Source organism: Mauremys mutica, chromosome 9, assembly GCF_020497125.1.
Source record: "Mauremys mutica isolate MM-2020 ecotype Southern chromosome 9, ASM2049712v1, whole genome shotgun sequence".
In the NCBI taxonomy this organism is placed as follows: Eukaryota; Metazoa; Chordata; order Testudines; family Geoemydidae; genus Mauremys; species Mauremys mutica.
In genome coordinates this window covers 30,131,197-30,137,690 of record NC_059080.1, presented here as the reverse complement: position 1 = coordinate 30,137,690, position 6,494 = coordinate 30,131,197, and positions in this window count along the sequence as shown.

Below are 6,494 nucleotides of genomic sequence, written 5' to 3'. Positions count from 1 at the left end.
GCCTGTTTGCAGATATTGTACAGTGATTTACAGTTTCAAGTGAAGTTTTTGCTAGCAGGGCTATATAATGACAACCTAGTAAGTCTCAGTCATGCATTCTTGATTAATTTAAGGTACAGCGCTCATTACTTATACAGTTCTAAGACATTGTTTTATGTTGCTATGTACAAATATGAGTTAACAAAGGCTTAGTTCAGTAAGCATAATGTGTGGCTACATTATTGCATATCATAAGAGCAGAGTAAATAACGGTTTTTATTGATTCTCAGCAACATAACTGAACACGTTTTTTCTAATTACTGCTTCTCATTTGTGAATCAGTATTGTATAGCTATAAAATCAAGAAAAGTGAATGGACACGAGACATCTGTCCAGGTACAGATAAGATTTGGTATGGTTTGTTGCTGTTTTAATAAAAAGGAGAAAGTCGGATTGATAGCCTATCATTTCAGCATTGGCTCCTGCTGCTTATGGAAAACCCATGATAAGTTTGAGGACAAATCTCCAATTCTCTGTACCAGCAGGGCTTAACGAGGATATAAAGGTGTTGCCTAAATGTTTTTCTGGCTCATCAAAAGATGGCATCTTTGGACTAAGAGATAATGACAATAATAAAATATTTAACAGTTCTCCAGCATCTTCCATCTAAGGATCTTGGAGGTCTTTACAAACACAGTTAAGTTTTATAGCAGTCCTGTGATAAAAGTAAGGTGATAATATCCCAATTTTACAGCTATGGCAATACCGATACATAGTTTATGCATTTTTCTGACAGATACATAGGGTTTTTCATTAGTAGAACACAAGTCTCCTGACTCCCAGTATTATGTTTCAACCACTGGGGCAATGCTGCGTGTATGTGCATGTGTAGGCTACACTGTATAACCATGATGTGAGGTCTGTACAAGGGTCTATTACCATTTCTAATGAATAGTGTATGTTGTCTACTTTTGATGACTCCTAAACATTATTTAGTCAGCTGGCTACACAATACAGTGAAATGAGTGATGGAGAGGATGAGGGAGGGAAGGAAGAGACGGATTTCCAAACACTATTGACCTATCCTACTTTATCCCTTTAGAGTATGGAACATTTTAGGGAAGTGACCATGTCTTCCTTGTGTTTCTACATTGCTTAACACAGTGAGGCTCAGTCATCAATCTTTGAATGATGATAAACAATGGTAAATTGTCATACTTTTTAACTATTACTTACAACATCTCCTAGTTTAGAAATAAACATCAATGACATAAAACTATGCCTATGCTGACAATCCACACTTTTAAAAAATGGCCAATCTCATTTGGCCATGCTACAGGTTTCTTAGGTAACCAACATTCAGCTACAGACGGAGAATGCACAAAATAGAAGGACATTTTGAAAGGAAATCTGCAGCATTTCTGCATGATCAGTACTGTTCAGTGACAATAGGCCCAGAGTAGTCTGAATTTAACAGCAGTATTTCAGAATGAGGTTTTTCTTGTTTAATACACAGTAATCGAATGGACCTTTTCAACTATATGAACTATTAAGCTAGTCAAATTTGGCTCGTAACAATATATATTCTTCTAAAATTAGCTCTATAAAGGCAGTTTTTCATTTATATTTATATCTGTACATTAGAGAGGTGCATTGACCTAGAGTGAAATGTTAAGTCATTTTCAGAATACCCCTATTAAAAGACATGCACATTCGGTCATTTTTGGATCAAATGGAAAATGTTCATATTTTGTCAGGTTTTGTATATGCTTTTACTGGTGGTTGATGCTAATAGGTAATTTTATTTTGTAAGGGCACTATGGTCTAAAGTCATATCTGACTGAGAGAGAAGAAGAAAAATATATAGTTATTTGTTCATCACATAACTTAAAAAATACTCTGAATGGGGGGATAAGTGATTTTGGATTATTCAAGACAAATTGTTTTGAGTGGGCACCCCTGTAATGGGATTCCCTGCTACTGGCTCCATGTAAGTTTTTATCCAGTGGCCCCTAGCCTGCTAACATGTAAACTGATTGGAAAAACGGATTTCCTTCTCCCTGTTTTGTTCAACAACATTATTATTTATCTGGATGATGGGATGGATTGCACCCTCAGCAAGTTTGCAGATGACACTGAGCTGTGGGGGAGAGATAGATATGCTGGAGGGTAGGGATAAGGGTGCAGGGTGACCTAGAAAAATTGGTGGATTGGGCCAAAAGAAATCTGATGAGGTTCAACAAGGACAAGTGCACAACTGGCTAAGCGTCAGTTCTGCAGAAAAGGACCTGGGGATTACAGTGGATAAGAAGCTGGATATGAGTCAACAGTGTGCCCTTATTGCCAAGAATGCTAACGGCATATTGGGCTGTATTAGTAAGAGTATTGCCAGCAGATCAAGGGAAGTGATTATTCCCCTCTATTCGGCACTGGTGAGGTCACATCTAGAGTATTGCATCCAGTTTTGCCCTCCCCCCCTTTACAGAAAGGATGTGGACAAATTGGAGAGAGTCCAGCAGAGGACAACAAAAATGATTAGGGGGCTGAGGGAACTGGGCTTATTTAGTCTGCAGAAGAGAAGAGTGAGGTGGGGATATGATAGCAGCCTTCAACTACCTGGATGGGAGTTCCAAGGAGGATGGAGCTCGGCTGTTCTCAGTGCTGGTAGATGACAAAACAAGGAGCAATGGTCTCAAATTACAGTGGGGGAGGTCTAGGTTGGATATTAGGAAACACTATTTCACTAGGAAGCACTGGAATAGGTTACCTAGGGAGATGATGGAATCTCCATCATTAGAGGTTTTTAAAGCACAGCTTGACAAAGCCCCGGCTGAGATGATTTAGGTGAGCAGGGGGTTGGACTAGATGACCTCCTGAGGTCTCTTCCAATCCATATCTGCTAGGATACATGGCTGCTCCTGCATCCCCAGCTATACCAGGGTGGTATAGGGAACTACAGCACAGGGGCTCTTGCACAAACACTCTTTTGTGCACATTACTCCTCTCCGTTATTGTGAAGGAGTCAACAGCATGGTGTAGCTTGTTGCTCATAATGATCTGTCTGTGACTGAAAGGCATTTTCTCATTGCAAGCTAATGTGGAATGTCAGATTTTCAATGTCATCTGTTTCACCACTGCTATTTTCTACTTCAGTGCTAGCAGCACTAGCTCTGCTGACAGTAAAGACTCTGATGTCTCATTGTAGAACTGACTGGTAAGGGATGTGCACAGATCTTGATATTAGGATGTGTTTATATTCTGAAGCAGCCTGATTTTTATAAACTAAACAAAATTCTAGACAATTATAAGGCTACAGACCTCTGTGGTGTTTAATTAATGTGATGTTCACTCTAGGATGTGGAAAATGTCAGTTTTCATTGACTACAGCCTTGATGAGTCTGGCTATTAGGCCACAGATGTGAGTAAGGCACTAAACCATTCTCATGGTGAGAGAAGATGAGGAGAAAGAGGTCATAAAATTGAAAGCTGAGCGGCTTTGATAGATATTATTTTGGAAGTACAATTGTTTCTATTTTGGGGTGGTGTATGCAAGCCCATACTCATATGATGTGCCAGAATAGTTTGCATATATTGCTGTTAGTGCATATAGGATTGAATTCACTGCTCCATGCATCAAGCCCTGTTAATTAAGATTATTGTTGGAGTTTTTTTAATACTTAGTTTATCATGATACTCAACCAGATGATCATACACGTGCTGCAGTGGTTGTGATGCCTGTAGTGAAAAATGATGTGTCTCTTACTGGTGCCAATTCCATGGGTGCTCTGGGGCTGGAGCACCCACAGCAAAAAAAAATAGTGGGTGCTCAGCACCCACCGGCAGCCCCTCAGATCAGCTCTTCCCCCTCCCACCTGCCCCCCACGATCAGCTGTTCAGTGGCGTGCGGGAGGCTCTGAAGGAGGGAGGGGTCAGAAAGAAATGGGGTGTGGGTGTGGGCTTCAGAGAAGGGGTGGAGTGGGGGCAAGACCTGCAGTGGAGCAGGGGTCCAGCACCCCTGGGAAAAACAGAATCGGCACCTCTGTCTTTCAGTATCCCCACACATTTGTAATGGTTCTGCAAAATAATATTTACATCCAAGTCTGAGAAGCTCTGGGTCAGGGTGGTTTCATCCCAGAAAAATAAAAGGAGCAGTTTTAATCCTGGCTTAACATAAATAAATAAATGTGGTGGGGAGATAGAAATCTTGGAAGACAGAATTAGGGAAGTAAATAGATCAGCAGGCTGAAAACAGAATGTGCTAACTAAGATAAGTAAATGAGTCGGTGAGCTAAGAAACAGAATGTCTGACCTAGCTAAGGGGCAGGAATGCCCAGAGAACCCTTTACAAAGGATAAGATAAGTTGGGAATGTAAAAATGAGGTAAAGAGTAGGTCAAACATGAACAGTGCCTGGACAAAGCATGCTGTATGGGGATTGCTTTCTACAAAGAAATTGAGACCATCTCAAAATGTGTAGTGCAATATTCTAGTAAATGCAATGAAATGTGTAAATGTATATAAAGAGGGAGAGGGTTTTTGTGTAACTTTGGATCTGTGATGTACTCTGCATCCACCCCCTGTGTTTGAGTCTGATCAACTCAGTACAGCGTTGCTGTGTGTCAAATAAGGATACCTGACTGATCAAGTTCTTGAAGGCAATCCCAAGAATAGTTTCATTCCTTGCACTGTGTTGCTATTCTGAATGGCCCAAAGCACACTGTGGACAGCCCCATTTGAAAAACATGCAGCAGTGATGTGACTGTTTCCTTATTTCCTCCTTTCAACCACAACCCCTGGCATTGCACCATCCTTTTTTACCTATATCCTCTCTGTCACCTAAAAGCACCATCCAATATGTCAGTAGAGAGACATCTAGAATAATATGATTTTAAGCAATTTAGCTGAATTAGCCAGGGTTTTCACTTATATGTGTTAGGAGGAGGCACATTCTATGCACATTACATACCCCTCTCCTCTATATGTCTATCTTAACAGATTGAAAGTATTGGCTAGCAGTTAAATTAAATCTCCTTGAGCTCTGCTTCTCTTTCCTCCACTTCCAAATGTTTCTGCCATATCTTGAATCAGTTTGGAAGCTGGAACTGGTTCTGAAGGTGTCTGCCTGCTTGGTAAGCAAGGCAACTTATAGAAAGCACATGATATCTGAGCTCCATAATCTCGTGAGATGCCACAAGATTTTAAGGTGTTGGTTTAGAGCTATGATTCGGGGACCAACTTATTTGAGAGATCATTTCTCTCCTTGAGAAGTTCTGATGCTAGATTCCCCCCAGATATAAGACAAGGTGGCAAGACATACTCTGTGTAACCTATTGTTTAAATCAGTGGTTTTCAAACTTTTTTTCTGGGGACCCAGTTGAAGAAAATTGTTGATGCCCATGACCCAATGGAGCTGGAGATGAGGGGTTTGGGGTGTGGGAGGGGCTCAGGGGATTGGGGAATGGGGTGGGGGTGTGGACTTGCCTCCGGTGGCTCCCAGTTAGCAGCGCAGCCGGGGTGCAGAGGCAGGCTTCCTGCCTGTCCTGGCACCGTGGACCGTGCTGCGCCCCAGAAGCAGCCAGCAGCAGCTCTGGCTCCTAGGCGAAGCTGCGCAAGCAGCTCCACACGACTCTCACCCACAGGTGCACGCGCACACACACACACCCAGTCCCCATTGGCCGGAAATGGAGGCAGTGCTCAGGGTGGGGACAGCATGTGGAGCCCCGTGGCCCCCCTGCCTAGAAGCCAGATCTGCTGCTGGCTGCTTCTGGGGCGCAACATGGTGTCGGAAAAGGTAGGCACTAGCCTGCCTGAGCTGGGCAGCACCATCGACAGGACTTTTAACTCCCGGTCGGCAGTGTTGACCAGAGCAAAGCGACCCAGCGCATTATATGTCACAACCCAGTAGTGGGTCGTGACCCATGGTTTGAAAAACACTGGCTTAAATCACCTTCTGAATCAGATGATTGGAGGATATCTAAAGTAATACTGTTTTTTTTAAGTGGTGCCAGAGGTGATCCTGGTAATTACAGGGTGCTAAGCCTAATTACAGTATGAGACGAATAAGAACAGATTTATCAGACACCTAGATGAAGACAATATGTTAGGGAACAGTCAACACAGCTTTTGTAAAGGGAAAATTATGCCTCACCAATCTATTAGAATTCTTTGAGGGAGTCAACTAGCTTGTTGATGAGGCTGATCCAGTTGATTATAGTGTATTTGGACTTGCAGTCTTTGAGGTTTTAAAGGCTCTTAAGCAAAGTTTAAGCTGTCATGGGATAAGAGGGAAAGTTCTCTCATAGATCAGTAACTGGATAAAGATAGGAAACAAAGGATAGGAATAAATGGTCAATTTTTACAATGGAGAGAGGTAAATAGCAGGGTCCCCTAAGGATCTGTACTGGGAACTGTGGTGTTCAACATATTAATAAATGATCTGGAAAAGCAGATGAATAGAGAGGTGGCAAAATTTGCAGACAATACAAAATTACACAAGATAGTTCTGTTCAAAGCTGA